At 58.3% G+C, this 17158-nt stretch overlaps 1 pseudogene; it reads left to right on the forward strand.

Annotated features, from left to right (window-relative positions):
- Positions 1–14987: 14987 nt before the first annotated feature.
- LOC138101414 (olfactory receptor 14J1-like) lies at positions 14988–16057 on the forward strand (annotated as a pseudogene).
- The last annotated feature ends 1101 nt before the right edge of the window (positions 16058–17158 follow it).

Below are 17158 nucleotides of genomic sequence, written 5' to 3' on the forward strand. Positions count from 1 at the left end.
CGGGGGCCGGTCACTCCCTCACCGGGGCTCTGTCAGTCCCCCGCCGGGGCTCGGTCACTCCCTCGCCGGGGGTCACTCCCCCACCGCAGCCCGCTGCCCGCGCCCGCCCCGCCGCCGCCGCTCCCGCTCTGCCGCACCCGCGGCCCCTCAGCGGCCCCGGCCCCTCCGGGCCCCGCCCCCGCCCCGCGGCCCCGCTCAATCCCCGCCGAGCCCCGCCCGTCCCGCGGCTCCCCATTGGTGGCGCGCGCTGCGCCCGCGGCCCGAGCGGCGCGAGCGGCGCAGGCTCCGCCCCCTGTCCCTCTGCGCGCGCCGAGCGCTCGGCCGGGCCCTGGGGAGTGGCGGCCGCGGGGCCCTCGCGGAGCGGCCGCTCCTCCGGGGCTGCGCCGCCAGCACGGCCGGGCAGGAGGGATCGCTGCAGAAACCCAAACGTTCTGCAAGAGCGGGAATCGGTGTCCAAGGACATCGTTTACACCTGCACTTGGCTCACAACATCCCCCTGCAGCGCTACGGGCTGGTTACTTTAGGCGGCCACAGAGCCCTTCAGGGGAGCTGGGCCACCTTGACTTGTTAGCAAAGCGGCCACAGAGTCCCTAAATCAGACTGGGCTGCCTGCAGTTGTTACTAAACTCCCCACATTGCGCTGACCGTTCTGTGCAATTTCCAATGGCCCCGCAGAAAAAGACCTGGGGGTGCTGGCCAAGAGCTGCTGAACACGAGCCCAGGTGTGCCCACGTGGCCAAGAAGGACATTGGCATCCTGGCCTGGGTCAGCAACAGTGCGGCCAGCAGGACCAGGGCAGTGACTGTCCTGCTGTTTTGGGCACCGCTGAGGCCCCACTCGAATCGTGGGGTCAGTTTTGGGTCCCTCACTGCAAGAAAGACTTTGAGGTGCTGGAGCGTGTCCAGAGAAGGGAACTGAGCTGGGGCAGGCTCTGGAGCACAAGTCTGAGGAGAAGCGGCTGAGGCAGATGGGGGGGCTCAGCCTGGAGAAAAGGAGGCTCGGGGAGGACCTTCCCTCTCTCTCCAACTCCCTGGAAGGACACCGGCTTGGGGGGGTTCCTAACCATAAGGTATCTATCCCATGATCTTTTGCACCAAGAAGATTGTCGCTGTATCTTTAGGTTTGGCAGCCGGGAAACCTTGGGGAGGATGGAGGGCTTTGCTTTAGGGCACGTGTTTTTAAAGGCTGCCCAGGCAGTCGCACATCGTGCAAAAGGTGTACGCTCTGCCCGAGACTTACGGGAATCCTGGAATTTAGTGACTGCGGTGTAAAACTGCCTGCTTCCCTTCCGGATCACGGCAGTCGCTTGCGTGGTTGCTGAGGGAGCTTTTGTGCATTCGGCTTCGGGACTTTGCTACGCTGCAATTCGGCAATGTGATCGAATGTGCCTGCTTTCCCTGCCTCCCTGCCGCTCGGGAACGCACAGACGGTGCACGGTGTTCCGCCTGGAGCCGGGCTGTGCCCGCCGTGCCCTGAGTGCCCGGGGAATCGCTCCCTCGGCTCCGTTGTGTCCGAGCCGCCGCTCCCCCCGCCCCGCTGAGGGTCCGAGCGTGCAGCGGAGCGCCCCCTGCCGGCCGCGCGTGCCCCTGGCCCCGCCCCCCGCCGGCCGCAGCGGCCTTAGCCCCGCCCCCCGCCGGCCGCGCGGGATCCCGGCCCCGCCCCGCGCCCGCCGCAGCCGCCAGCGGCCCCTGCCGGGCGTGGCCGGAACTACAGCAAAGGGCAACCACGACCCTCGGCGGGGGAACCTCCTGGGTTTGTGCTGGGCTTTGTTCCGGGCATGTTCTGTACTAAAGAACTGCTACTCCTTGCCTGCATTTTTTCAGCCCCATCATTTTCGAAGTTATAATGATTTGGAGAGAGCAGTCTTCTTGCCATTGCAGGAAGGTTCCCGCCTTCCTTAGCAGACAGGTGACTTTTAAAACAGGACACTTTGTTAAAAAACCAAACCCGAGAACATTTCATGATTTCATGTAGTATGTGATTTCACATCTAAAGAAACGGGGCTGTCTGCCCTTTTCTCCTCAGGCAGTGCGTTCCTCTGCCTTCAAGTACAAAAGCAACAAAGTGATTCTAACCAGTGATCAAAACCAGGGAAACCAGACCCTCCATCTCCTGTCAGTGGGCGAAGAGACAGAGCATGGGTATACCTGAGAATGCTGACTAGAAATAAAACAGGCGATATAATGGTCACAGCTATTACAGGCCCTAAACGGGCACCTGTAACTTTTCTGATTGACACTGGGGACAAATTTCTGCGCTGACAAAGAAAGATGCCCAGAGGTGTGCAATTGTCCCAACAAAGAACCCATATTGTGTTTTAAATGCCTTGGGAACGACAGAATCTATGGATGTGGCCTTAGTCAAGCTCACTTTGCCTGGAGAGGAAAACCAACTCTCTATTCATATGGTGATTGGAGATATTCCAACCAATTTATTAGGGATGAATGCCCTTGCTGGGAGGCAGTGGGAGGACTCAGAGGGTCTCCTGTGGTCTTTTGGCACACCACGTTTTAACGTCAGACTGCTCCAAGCCGCACCCTCCCTACCATTCAGCAAAGTAACTGATGTGAAACAATACCCCCTCCCCTGGGTGCCAAAGAGGGCATCAAGCCAGTGATACAGGAGCTGCGAGAACAAGGAGGAATAGTTCATACTCATTCTCCTTTCAATTCTCTGGTGTGGCCAGTACGAAAGCCTAATGGGAAGTGGAGGCTGACAATAGATTTTCGCAGGCTAAATGCCAACGCAGACCCTCTTACAGCAGCCGTCCCAAATCTGGCAGAAATCGTAACATTGATTCAAGAAAAGGCTCATTCAATCATGGCACCTATAGATGTCCAAGACATGTTTTTTATGATACCTTTACAGCCAGAAGATATGGACCGTTCTGCTTTCACATGGGAAGGACAGCAATACACTTTCACTAGGCTTCCCCAAGGGTACAAACATTCCCCCACCCTGGCTCATCACGCTTCAGCCCAAGAGTCAGAAAAAATACCCAAAGCTGACAATGTGGCTGTTTATCAATACATTGATGATATCCTTGTGGGAGATGAAATAGAAGGAGTGAGAGATACCAAACAGAAAATAATCTCCCACTTAGAAAGCCTTGATTTGCAAATTCCCTCCGAAAAAATCCAAAACCCTTCACACGAAGTGAAATTTTGGGGAATTTGGTGGAAAGGAGGTATGACATGTATTCCACCTGATAACCCTAACCTCTTTAGATCAGATTAAAATGCCCAAATCCAAAAAAGATCTCCAACATGCTTTAGGATTATTAGTGTTCTGGAGAAAACACATCTCAGATTTTTCCATAATTGCCAGACCTCTTTATGACTTGTTGAGAAAAGGGTAAAATGGGAATGGAGTGCTTCTCAAGAAGAAGCATTGCAATTGTTGATTTTTGAAGCAACAGCTCACCAAGCCCTGGGCCCTATTCACCCTACAGATCCTTTCCAGGTGGAATGGGGATTTGCCTCCTCAGGGCTGTCAGTACACATATGGCAGCGGGGTCCTGAGGGTCCGACGAGGCCTGTAGGTTTTTACTCCTGTGGCTTCAAAGATGCTGAAAAAAGATACACTACCGGGGAGAAAGGATTGCTTGTGGTTAGCTTAGCTCTCCTAGAAGTGGAGAAGATTGCACAACAACAACCAATTGTTTTGAGAGGCCCTTTCAAAGTTATGAAGGCAGTCTCTACTGGGACCCCCCCACCTGACGGGGTGGCCCAGAGGGCCTCAGGAAGGGAGTGGTATGCTCAGATTGAACATTATTGTAGCGTCTTCTCAGTAACTGAAGGAGCTGTAAAAGATCTGGCAATCCAACAGACTGAAAACTTGGGTAGCAGCCAAGACAAACCTGCCTCAGTCACTAAAGTAGCCCCTCCTTTTTCCCCTGAACAGTCAGCAAATTCTTGGTTTACAGATGCTTCTGCCAAGCGAGAAGGAAAGGTGTGGAAATACAAGGCTGTAGCCCTGCACACCTCCTCAGGTGAAGGAATTATCACAGAGGGGAAGGCGGCGCCCAAGCTGGCGAGCTGAGAGCTGTTTGGAGTGTTTTCCAACGTGAGGCACAGAATACTTCTCCTGTCTGTATCTACACTGATTCCTATGCTGTGTTTAAGGGATGTTTTTTCCCAGCTCTGTGTCTCCCAAAAGCCCTTATCCCAGCCGTGCCAAGGGGACGGGCACCCACCTCGCGCCTCCCGCCGCCAGAAGAAAAGCTGCTCCCAAACGGTGTCCTCAGCCCTTCTCCAAGGGCACGTCCCATCCACGCCACAGCTGCTCCCAAGCACTTCGCCATCCGGACCAGACAGCACCTAGAACGCTTCCTTTGGAAAAACAAACCATAAATCAATGAAAAGAGATTACAGACAAAAAGGGAAAACAAGGAAAAAGGTAAAAAATCTTCTCTCTGCTGGGGCCTTGAGGAAGGCCCAAGCCCGCCATGCGAGGGAAAAACCCACCCACAGGCCAGGGCAGCCCACGCTTTCTGCCTTCCCCCTGCACTGCCCCCAAAAGTCATGCTGAGCCCAAAGCCAACAAGGGCAGTGGAGCAGCCCAAGCCCTTCCTTGCCTGCAGAGCAAAGCAGCCCATGCACAGCTTCTGGTGTCCAACCTCTGCTCCCACCATGGGGCTTTGTTTGTGTCGGGCTGGCTGCCCCAGCCCCAGCCCCAGCGCGGGCCACGGTGGGTGCTGGGGGCTGTTGGCAGGGCCAGGAGCAGACTCCCAGTTCAAAACCAGCCCAGCCCATCCCCCCAGCCCTGCCAAAAAGCAGCTTGGCAGCCGACTGAAGAATTGGTTGCATCCGCCCCAGCAAAGGGGGAAACCTTTGCTTCCCGGCCAGGCTGTGCAATGCCCAAATCTGGGAGCATCCCCCTGCGTGTGGACTCATCTGCAAATTCGCTGTGGAGCCTGGCTTTGGAGAAGGTGCCACAATTGAAGTCCATCATCTTCAGCTTGCCAGGTGGAGGAAGAGCTTGTCATCCTTGATGTCACCCTCCATGTCTCCAGCAGCAGCAGCCGCACCTGGCACAGCTTCTCCAGGGGCTCCTTCTTCCCTGGGGCTGGAGCAGGCTGTCAGTGCTCTGCCCAGGGCCCCGGCTGTCGCTGAAGCAGAACAAGCAAAAGCAGCTGGCATGGGGGCCACCAGTGCTGGGAAGAGCAGCTCAGCTCCAGCAGCAGGGCTGCGCGTGCCCAGCTGAGGAGCCCTGCGCAGCGATTCAGGCAGGACAAAATCTCTGCCTTCCTTTGCTGCTTCCTGCCAAGGCGCGTGTGCAGCTGGAACTTACCGGCTCCCTGGGTCAAAGCGTGCACGTGGCTCTCTCCCTTCTCCTATGGCATGTGAATATCCTGCATCCAAGGATCACAGGACAGGTCTTCTAATGAGGGCCTTTCCGAGGAGAGCACGGTTAAACACCGTCGGATGAGATCCTGGCACTCTGCGGAGAGAAAGCAGAAAGCGCCAGTCAGTTGCAGAAGGCTCCTGTCCGCTTTGCCCCACTCTTGCCAAGGCCAGGCCATGCTGCGTGTGCTCAGGGCTGTGCCTAAACTTTGCCATCAATTCTTTCTTTTGGAGGAGAGCAGGAGAGCAGGACATTGCCACCTGCTCAGCAGCTGCCAGTGCGGGATGCTCCTGAGCCCGCTGCTGTCTCCCAGCACTGCTATTCCCCCCGTGCTGCAGAGACGAGGATCCACCTGGAGAGAGCCGTCGTGGGAGCGAGAGCCGGCCCCAGGTGCTGTGCCAGCCCCTCCTGAAAGGGTGCTCCCCGCAGACCATCTGGTGCAGCACGATGCCCAGGGACCAGACGGTCGCTGCCTCGCCGTGGTACCAGCCTAACAGGGTCCATTCCGGGGGGCTGTAGGACGGTGTTCCTATGGAATAGAGGTGGAGTTCATCAGGGGATGCTGCCTGCTCCCAGAGCCTCGCCCCAGCATCCCTGCGCATGCGGGGGCCGCAGCAGCGGCACGCGGCGTGACCCGCTGCCCTCTTGCCAGCACCTGGGACTTGCGTACAAACTGGGGGTTGGAAAAGAAGCCGCTGGTGTCGCAAGAGGGCAGCGGAAGCCCTGGCAAGGCCCGAGCATTCCATGCAAAGGAAAAACCCACTTGGTGCTGGGGAAAAACCACGCTTTCATCCTCCCTGCCTGCACTGCCCCAGAAACCATTCTTAAGCCAAGGCAAGCACGGGCAGCAGAGCAGTCCAAGCCCTGTCTCGCCTGCACACCAAACGGGCTGGAGCACAGGTTCTGGGCCCCCCTCTCTGCTACCCCCACCCACGGGTGTTTCTGTGGCGCTGGCTGCCCCAGCCCCAGCGCCAGTCCTGGGCAGAGTGGCTGGCGAAGGCTGCCAGCAAGGCTGGAAGATGGCCCCTCAGCCAGCGCCGCTCAAAAGCAGCTCAGATGAAGACTCCAGCTGCCATGACTGGCAGCAAAAGGGAGAATCCCCCCTGCCACAGCTGGCTTTGGGCTGTGAGATGTTGGGCCGTGAGATGTTGGGCTGTGAGATGCCGCTACCAGGAGCCTCCCCCTGCGTGGGCTCACCTGCAAAGCTGGTGTAGGCTGCGGCTTGCAGGTAGGTGCCACAGCCAAAGTCGATGAGTTTGGCCTGCCCGGTTGCCAGGTCAACCAGGATGTTCTCCGGTTTGATGTCCCGGTGCAGGACCCCGCAGCTGGTGCAGTGCCGCACGGCCTCCAGCACCTGGCGGAACAGGTGCCGCGCCACCTCCTCGCACAGGAAGCCCCGTGCCCAAATGAAGTGAAGGAGGTCCTAAGACCGCTCCGGGCGCTCCAGCACCATCACCACGGTGTTGGGGAGCTCAAGCCACTCCAGCAGCTGGACAATGCCAGGGAAGCCAGCGGACACCTTGTCCAGCAGCACGATCTCCAGTGGTGCTCGGGTGCCGTCGGGCTGTGGGAGGAGCACGGTGCTGTCAGCGGAGCTGATGCCGTGCCGGGGCTCGGGAAGCCCTCAGCCAGCCGGGGACGCTCTGCGCGCTCCGCTGGCCCCACGGCCGCTCTCCCTCGAAGTGTTCTGGCGGCTTCCACCCTGCCGGGCCTCAGCTCATCCCCGCCCGTCGCGCCCCGGCTTCTCCCGCTGCCCCTCGCTCACTCACCAGCTCGCCCCAATGGCCGATGCGGTTCCGCGGCACCCGTTTGATGGCCACCTGCAAGGCAAGGGGAGCAGCGGGCTGAGCTCGCCGCCCGCCGTGCCCAGCCCCATGCTCCTTCTCCTCCTCCTTTGCCCCCCGCCTCCTGCGCCCGCCGCCGGCCCCGCCACTCACCGGGGCGCCGTCCGAGAGCCGCGTGGCCGCGAAGACGCTGCCGAAGCCGCCGCGCCCCAGCAGCGAACCCAGCCGGTAGCGCTCCTTCAGGCCCTGCTGCGCCTTCCGTGCCCGCGAGACGCGGCCGTCAGCGCTCGGCCCGGGGCCAGGAACGGCCCCCGAGCGCCGCTCAACCGCCCCGGGCCGGCCATCCCCACATGGGGGCTCTTTTGGAGGGGCCACCGGCGGCTCGGGGCCGGCGGCCGCGCTCAAGAGCGGCGGAGCTCGGAGCGGGGAAGACGCTGCGGAGGCGGCGGGAGCGGCCGCGCCGCCTGTGTCCCCGGCGGGCCCCGGGAGGAGCCGAGGCCGGGGCCGGGGCCGGGGTCGGGGTCGGGCCAGCCGGAGCCAGGGGCTGGCGATGCTGCCCAGGAGCCAGGCACTGATGCCCGCCCAGCAGCGCCACAGCCAGGACGGCGAGAGCCGGGCGGAGGCGGGACCGCGGCGGGACGGCCGGGGGCGGGGAGGGGGCAGCCCCGCCCGGGGCCGGGGGCGGGCCGGGGGCATGGCCCGGCCGGGCCTGGGGAGAGGGAGGCCGCGGGAGGGGGGGTTGGGGAACGAAAGGGAGAGCGGGAGAGGGTGCGAGACACTGGGAGAGGGAGAGGAGGAGCAGGAGAAGGGACGCAGAGGGTTCGTGGACTCGCTGCTTTTGTGCTGCTGCCGCTGCTGCCGCTGCTGCCGCTGCTGCCGCTGAAGCGCTGGGAGCGTTTGTCCGCGTGTCCGTGTGTCCGGTGCCCGTGTGTCCGTTCCCCCCCGCGCGCCCCACGGCCGAGCCCCGCGCGCCCCGCGCCAGCACGGGCCGCTCCGCTCCGGGGCCGAGGCGGAGTCCCGGAGCATCTCTTCCTCCCGCAGCCGCACCAAACCCGCTCGGCCATTGGGAGCAGTTTTGCACACGTTTCCCTTTGAAGGGCTCCTCTCTACCCCCATTTCCAAGGAGTCTCCCTGAGATTTTGGCACCTGCAGCGACAGGGCAGCGATTGGGCTTCAAAGTGCAAGAAAGACATGGAGGGGCTGGAGCACGTCCAGAGATGGGAATGGAGCTGGGGAAGGCTCTGGAGGACTTCTGAGGGGCAGCTGAGGGATCTGAGGGGGCTGAGCCTGGAGGAAAGGAGGCTCAGGGGGGACCTGGCTCTCTCCAAGTCCCTGACAGGAGGGGGCAGCCAGGAGGGGTGGGGCTCTGCTGCCAAGGGAAAGCACGAGAGGAAATGGGCTCGGGGGAACTCTTGGGGTGGATGGTGGGGAAATGCTCATCCTCCGTGTCTCGACAAAGGGGGAGGGGGGCAGGGGTGGGGCACGACCTGGGGACACGGGGGTGGTGACGCTGGGCTGGGGACACGGGAAAGGGCACGGGAAGCCAAAGCCCCGCTGAGCGCTGGCGCTGGGCTGGCACGGGGTGAGCCGGCAGCAGGGCCCCGCAGCCCTGAGGGACTCGCCCTGACGGCTGGGGAGTATTGATCCTGGTCTCTAAAAAATGAGACTCAATAAAATATCATTAAAAGGTGCCTCCTTCTCTTTCTCCTCCTCCCCCACCCCTTCTCCTGCTCCCCCTGGGCCCAGCGCCCACCCTTGGCCCCCCGTTTTCCCAGCGCAGTCGCATCCCGCGGGAGGAGCCGGGATGGAGCCGGGAGAGGTCGGGCTGGGGCAGCGCTGGGCTCTGGGCCCGGCCTGGGCGCCCCCCACGCGCCCCCTCCTCAAATTCCCCTGGCGGGGGGCGCTGGGGGCGAGGGGGGGGCGCAGGCGGGGTCCGGGTGGGGAGCGCTGAGCGCTGCGGGTCTGCCTGGCAACTGGTGAGTCACCAGCGCCGCGCGCTCTGATTGGCTGAAGGTTGTTCAACGCCTTCTCTGATTATCTGATACTCGCGGGGGATTTTGGTTGGTCGTTGGGGGCTGTGGGGCGGCTTAGGGGGGGGTCTCTGCGCCTTTGGGGTTCGCTGGGTGCCGATTTGGGGTTCAGGTGCCTCCCAAGGGCCCCCCGGGGGGGGGGTGACACAGGGGTGACACACGGGGGTCCCCATTCTCGATCCATCCTGGGGCCGGTTCTGCCCCCTCCACTCTCGGTCCCCCCGCGGGATCCCCCAAAGTCCCTTCCCACTGTTCCTCAATAAACGGGACCGGGGCGAACTGGGAAGCCTTCCTGGGAACACTGGGAGCAGCCGGGCAGGGGCAGAGTGACAGCGGGGCTGGGGGGGACACACGACCCCCAAAATCAGCGCGGGGATGGAGCGGGGGGTCCCGGCCGGGCCCGAGGCCACGGGGAGGGGCTGCGGCCACCGGCGGCTCAGGAGCTCTGTGGGCAGAGCAAAGGGGGTGACACCGGGCTGGGGGGCCCCGGGGGAGCACAGAGCTCCAGGGGAGGGGGGACACGACCCCCGGGCCCCCCCATCACCTGCTTGTGCAGGTAGAAGCCGAGCCCCAGCGCCAGGAAGACGAAGCCCAACACGAAGCCCCCGATCCCCGTCAGCATCTTGGGGGGCAGGGGGGCAGCTTTGGGGGGTGGAGGGCAGAAGGATCTGGGAAACGGCGGTGGCTGCCGGGAAGGGAACGGAATGGACTGGGACAGAATGAGATAAACTGGGAGAGAATGGGACACCAGGATACACTGGGACCAGCATCAGGACTGGGCAGGGCCAGATTTGGAGCACCAGGGATTATACTGGGATGTATTGGGACCACCCTGAGGGCTACTGGGAACATGCTGAGGGCCAATGGGTGCTGCTGGGATATACTGGGAGTGATTTACATCATACTGGGAATGACTGGGATTGTACTGGGAGTGACTGGAACCACAGTGGTGGTGAAAGGGAGCAATTGGAAAGATGCAGGGGGCAACTGGGATCATCCTGGGAGCAGCTGGTCCATACTGGGGTCATGCTGGGATCATACTGGGAGTGACAGGGTCATGTTGCAGTGACTGGCATAGTGCTGGGAGTATCTGGGAGTGACTGGGATCATACTGGGGGTGACAGGGATCAAACCAGACTCATACTGGGAAGTTACCTGGAATCATCCTGGGGGTGACTGGACTCATACTGGGATCATGCTTAGAGCAACTGGGGGCAAAAGGCATCATAGAGGGACTGAATGGGAGTGGCTGGGTTCATACTGGAAGTGACTGGGGCTGTACCTTACTCCTACTGGGAGGGACTGAGAGTGAAAGGAACCATACAGGACATGACTGGGAACAACTGGGATGGCAGTTGTTGCCCCCTTGTTGGGGGCAAGTGGGATCTTATTGGGAATGACTGGGAACATAAAAGCTTGAGTGGAGTTTTTATCCCGTGGCATTCCTGGGGAGCAGCGGCAGCTCCGCGCCCCCAGCCCGGGGGGTGGGAGCAGGGGAACCGCTGGCAGCACCTTCGGGGCACAGCCGAGGGCTGGGGGGCTCCTCCCCCAATTCATTTTCTCTGCCCAATTCAAATCATCCCCTCCCATTCAAATCCCCTCCGTTCACATTTTCTCCCCACCATTAAAGTTTCCTTGCCCCAATTCAACTTTTCTCCCCAGTTAAGCCCTGAGGCCCCACCCCATCCCCGGCTCCTCCCAGCAGGATCCGGCCGGGACTTTCTGGAAACAGCAGCGGAAAGAGTTCAAAAATTCCTCATTACTTCCATCGATTTCCTTGGTTTCCGGGGCATTTTCCTGCGGCTGCTCCAGGCCAAGGCTGAGGGGTCCCCTCGGGCTCCAGCCCCTTTCCAGCCCCTTTTTCCAGCTCCTTTCCTCAGCTGACCCAAAGCTGCGGATTTTGGGGAGCGGGAAGAGTCGCTCTGCTCGGGGGTCCCCGCAGTGCCCCAGGGAGGCCCCGAGGCCGCAGCGTGGTTCCCTCCGGCCCCTTGGAGTGTTTGGAATCTCCAACTCTCAGCAATCGCTGTCCGTGGCATTCAATTCCCCCTGCAGGGTTTTCCCCCAGACCGGCTTTCTTTCCAGAGGGTTTTGTGGTTTCGCTTTGAGCTGGGGCCTGAGGGCACCGGAGCGGCCGCGGGTGCCGGGGCAGGAAGGGCTGAGGGACAGCAGTGCCCCACAAACCTCCGGGAGGGGGACAAGGGCTGGAGGGGGCAAAGAGAGAATAAACACGAGATTTTAGAAAAAGAAAGAAAAGAGAAAGAGTACCGCTATGGAAATTCGGCTTGGCTTGCAGCGTGCAGGACACGTCAGAGAGTGCAGATTACGTTTGCATGCACCAAATATTACCGCAGGCCTGGGCCCTAGGGTATATCACCGTGTCCCGCAGCCATAGGGAGGAGGAGGAGGAGAAGATCCAGCAGGCAGGAATTGTGCAGCAAGACTGATTTATTTAATTATTTTACAAACTCTTTTATAGACTTTTTTCCTCATAGTCTAATTGGACAAAGGGCCAGCCACCCCTTGGGGTGATTGGCCAAAATCCTAAAACATCCATTGTCAAAATATTTTTCTACTGTACCATAAACAAGACTTTTCAAGGTTGCAGGTGTCTGGGTTGTTTACATACCCTGCTACCTCTTCTGTGAGAGAGAAAAGTCTCTCACGGACTTAGAAAATAGCAAGAAAATCCTTGCTGGCAGCATTTTTGCATCTACAATGAGTGAGTGGGGTGTGGATCACATCACTGGCATCCCTCACTCGCCCACAGGCCAAGCCATCGTAGAGAGGCAACATCAAACACTAAAAAGACTGCTAGAACAACAAAAAGGTGGCAGTGAGATCTCTGCCCCTATCACAAGACTGTCCAAAGCGTTGTTCACTTTGAACTTTTGAAACTGTTCCTATGAGGAACCTGATCCTCCCATCATGAGACACTTCACAAACTCTGCCAAACATAAACTGACTGAGAGACCTGAGGTCCTAATAAAAGACCCTGACACTTTACAAATACGTGGCCTGTACCCCCTAGTCACCCGGGGCAGAGGCTACGGATGTGTTTCCACCCCAGAGGGTCCAAGATGGATCCCTGGGAAGTGGATCAAACCCTTTTTGAGACCACCTGCGGATGCCAAACAAAGGAAAGAAGCTGCCACAGCCTGGAAAAGAAGAAAAACCAAGCCACCTGGAAAAAAGACTCCTCCTCCAGGCCTGAAAAACAAATCCTCCACCTCCCAATCTCCTTAAAATGCGTCTCCCTTCCCAAAATGACCCCTCATTTTGTTTTGAAAGAGGGGGAGTCCAAGGGACCCATTGTTATTTAAGTTGATTGCATTAATATTAATTTTATTTGTGTTATACTGTTCCTAAAGTTACCTCCCTTGACAGCGTGATGACATCCTACCTGCTGCTGTCCCACCTGCTGCTGCAGCTCCTCCTCTGCACCGGGAGCTCCAGCAGGCGGATTCCTTCCATTATCAAGGACATCGTATGGGGTTTCTTTACGGAGTTGTTAATTTTATTAGCCTTTCCCATTGTTAAGTGTTTGGTTTTGAAATCCCTTAAGCCTCCCCCTCATTTCAAAGTAATAAAGAAGGGGGAGATGTTGGTGTGACCCAGCCCACTGCAGGGCTGGGGCAGCGAGATGCCAATCAATCCCAGCCCCTCCCCTGGATCGAGTTCCCCAAGGAGGCCGACTCAGAGGTCGCTGGGCGGCTCAGAAGCCTCAGCTGCACCCCTTGGGCGGTGCCCGGGTCCAAGCCACCTCCCTCGGTTCGGGAAAATTCTCGGTTACTCAGTCGTTCATTGGTTCTGTTATAACTCCCGCCTCTCGGTTTCCCCCAGTGGTTCTTGTGACATTGTGTCCTCCCCCTGGCTTGTAACTCATTGGTTGTTTTCCCCTTTCACCGGGGTTTTCAAATTCCGTATAAAACTGAGGGAAAAGCCTCAGTAGCCGATCCCACCAATCCCATCACATACCAACACATGGGATTGCAGCCTTCCGAGCTCGTTTGGGTAGCGAAACTGCTAACAATAAACCTGTTAGAAGTCAAACCTGCACAGCCTCTCTCTTCCTTTGTCTCCGAGCTAACATGAGCCGATCCCATCGGCTCCTGCCGTGTTCCCTCTGCCGAGAAGCCGGCTAGCTAGCGCAGCCAGCAGCTCTTTTCCTAATTCCGAAGTCGCTTCTGCGATGGGCAGAAGTAGCGCAGCTGGAATGACTCTGACCTGGGGCACGCCAGAGTTGGTGCCTCGAGCTCCAAACGCTGCGTTACCAGTGCCTACGGATTCTGTGAGTACAACTCAGAGCATCTCGAGTGCAGGGGAGATGAAATGCTCATGAGGCTCTGATGGGCTGAGGGTTTCTGATCACTCCCAGAATATTTCCAATACAAGGATTTTGATAGAAATGAGGACATTTCCTGAGACTTTGTTTTCAGTTTCCTGCCATTGGAGAATGGCGGGGAGGGAGGATAAATATTAAAGGTGTTATGAATTTTGTCAGGTCCCTGGGACATCTGAACTGTTCCTTTTAGTGATCAGCAGGTGCACGGGAGATCCCTCATGTGCTTTCAGCCACTTCTGTGCCCATGGACAGCACCAGCATCACCTTGGCTGGACCCATCAGGCTCAGTCTGAGCTGTCCTTTCTCCAAGCTGCAAGCAGAACCTGCCCCCAGCCAGTGCCCTGCACACAGGCAGGTTTCTGTAGGGCCAAGGAGAGTGCACAGAGATTTGGGGTCTGTGAGTGCTGGCAGGGAGAGATCAGGCACAGGGAAACAGCTCCAGAGGAAAATCCCCAGGAAGCAGAGATGAGATCAGGGAAGGAGAGAAAACAAACCCAGCAATGTGTCAGGGAGAGTTTAGAGATCCCCACAGGATCCCCTCCAGTGCAGCCCCTCCCTCTGAAGAAGCCCCCTCCCTCCTGTGCCCCCCAGCCAAGCCTCTGCCCTCAGGGCCGGGGCTCCAAGGCGTGAAGCCCCTCCTGTGCAGGCAGAGCTGCAGCAGAGCCGTGGGGCAGCTCTGCAGCCCCGGGCCCAGTTCCCTCTGCAGAGCACAGGGCTGGGAGCAGCTGCCCGGCCCTGGGGGCTCTGGGAGGGGGCACAGCTGGCTCAGGGTGACGCTGGCCCCAGTGCCCGGCTCTGGGCAGGGCTGTCAGTGCAGCCAGGGCAGCAGCTCAATCTCCCTTCATCCAGTGCCAGCTCTGGGACTCTTGGCTTTCTCCCCGAGGTTTCCTTCCAAGCTGGGAGTTTCCTCCAGGATGCAAATCTGTCCTGGAGCATCCTTGTGTTATCTGAAAGCCCAGAGAGAGGAGAAAAGCAGAGATGCTACAAGTGTGAAAATGCTGTTGGGTTGGTGAAATGAGCCCGGTGTGTCCTCGGCTACGAATGTGGTGCTGAGACCTTGAGAGAGGGACGGACATTTGGGGGTCTGTGGTGGATCCATCTGCTCCCAGCAGCACCTGGTGATCTTTAAGGGAAACATGGGAGGGTGAACATTCTGCATTTGAGAAAAGTGAAACAGAGAAACTCTGAGCAGGTCAGAATGACAGAGCACCTCCCCTGAGTCTCCACTCATCATCTTGCCTTGCAAAAGTTGCTCTGTTCTCCTTGAGTGAAGCAGAAAGGTTGAGGATTTCTGATACCCAAGAATACCAGGAGAGATATGGGGGAGCTTAAAAACAAAAACCTCAGAACTCTTAAACACCAAAGGGTGTCTGTGTGTGTTCCAGGGAGGGTGTACAGGAAATGGCTTTGACTGTGCTTACAGATCTCCTCTAACTCTTCACTGTCTTTTTCTCCGTGGCAGAACCCAATGCCCAGACACAGCCAATGTCCAACAGCAGCTCCATCAGCCCCTTCCTCCTGCTGGCATTGGCAGACACGCGGCAGCTGCAGCTCCTGCACTTCTGCCTCTTCCTGGGCATCTCCCTGGCTGCCCTCCTGGCCAACGGCCTCATCATCAGTGCCGGAGCCTGCGGCCAGCACCTGCACAGCCCCATGTTCTTCTTCCTGCTCAGCCTGGCCCTCAGCGACCTGGGCTCCATCTGCACCACTGTCCCCAAGGCCATGCACAATTCCCTCTGGGGCACCAGGCACCTCTCCTACTCAGCATGTGCTGCTCAGGTGTCTCTGCTTGTCTTCTTCATGGGAGTAGAGCTTTCCCTCCTCACCGTCATGCGCTATGACCGCTACGTGTCCATCTGCAGAGCCCTGCACTACGGGGCCCTCCTGGGCAGCAGAGCTTGTGCCCACATGGCAGCAGCTGCCTGGGCCAGTGCCTTTCTCTACGCTCTCATGCACACGGCCAATACATTTTCCCTGCCCCTGTGCCAGGGCAATGCCCTGGGCCAGTTCTTCTGGGAAATCCCACACATCCTCAAGCTCTCCTGCTCCAAATCCTACCTCAGGGAACTTGGGCTCATCGCTGTCAGTGTCTGTTTGGTATTTGGCTGTTTGTGTTCATTGTTTTCTCCTATGTGCAGATCTTCAGGGCTGTGCTGAGGATCCCCTCTGAGCAGGGCCGGCACAAAGCCTTTTCCACGTGCCTCCCTCACCTGGCCGTGCTCTCTCTGTTCCTCAGCATTGCCATGTTTGCCCACCTGAAGCCCCCCTCCATCTCCTCCCCATCCCTGGATGTTGCAGTGTCAGTTCTGTACTCGGTGGTGCCTCCAGCCCTGAACCCCCTCATCTACAGCCTGAGGAACCAGGAGCTCAGGGATGCCCTGAGGAAAATGATGGCTGGATTTTTTCCGCAGCAATGAAGTGCCGGTTTTGTTCTCCACAGCTGCAGTGTAACTCAGTGCAGGCCCAGCCTGTCTGCTCAAGTTTTTCAGAGTGGTTGTGTGTGTGCAGGGTTTCCTTTTTCATTTTGTGATAATGTTGTGCACAATGAAACCTTATTTATCCCATCATCATCCCATTACTGGGATCATTCACCCTATTTAGAATTCACTGCTTGCACCTCACATTTTGCCCACAGACAATGGAAATGAGGAATCACCTCCTCTGTGCACTTTAGCAAAATAAAGGATCCAGCCGCAACTTGTTGGTCAGAAATGCTTCCTTTGAAACCTCATCTGAATCTGGCAGGGCAGTGCCTGTGTGCAGAGGGGGAGAGAAGCTGAGTCCCAGCACAGCAGCAGGGCCAGGCAGCAGCAGCACTCGGTGCTTTCAGAGCTGCTCTGTTTATCCTTCCACGCTGTCCTTCTGTCCTTGGGGGAGTCCTCAGCTCTGGCTGCTGCGCTGCTGTCCTGCTCTGTGGCTGTCCTCTGAGCACAGGAGGGGTTGACAGATTTGTGTTATTTAAAAGTAGACAGCAGTGGCTGGAAGTGCTGGGCTGATCAGTGAAGTTTTTCAGAATTTTATGGCCCTGGCATGTGAGTCACAGGTGGATCACAGCGAGTCCTGGAGCTGCCAACCTGAACATGAATAACAGAATGGACAAAGCTGCAGCTTAAACGTGACTTAAAAATAAATCCCCAGAGTGGCCAGCCCAGAGATCGTGGTCTGTGAACTGGAACAACCACATTACAACAGGGACTGCAGACCCACCAAAACCCCACCCAAACCCAGCTCAGAGGGGCCATGGTGGCCCCGTGGCAACCACTGGGCACCAAAGCAGTGAAGCCGTGGAGAGCGAGAGGCTCAGTGGCTGACATTTCTGTGGGACGGGGCTGTCGTGTGAGGGGTGGGGGCTTTAGATCCCAGGGGAATCATTGCCCAGGGAGTTTTTGTTCAGGTCTTTAGTGCATTGATGCTGCCTGGACTCCAGGCACCCACCAAAGCTGCTCTCTCACTCCTGTCCACAGCTGGACAGGAGAGAGAAAATATAACAAAGGGTTCATGGGTTGAGATAAGGACCAGGAGAGATCCCTCATCCAACAACGTCCCAGGCAAAACAGGCTCAACTTACAGGTATCAAGTGAATTTATTAATAACAAAATCAGAGCAGGATAATGAGAAGCGAAAGAAGAGCTTTCAAAACACCTTCCCCCTCCCCT

Source organism: Aphelocoma coerulescens, unplaced genomic scaffold (assembly GCF_041296385.1).
Source record: "Aphelocoma coerulescens isolate FSJ_1873_10779 unplaced genomic scaffold, UR_Acoe_1.0 HiC_scaffold_291, whole genome shotgun sequence".
NCBI lineage: Eukaryota > Metazoa > Chordata > Aves > Passeriformes > Corvidae > Aphelocoma > Aphelocoma coerulescens.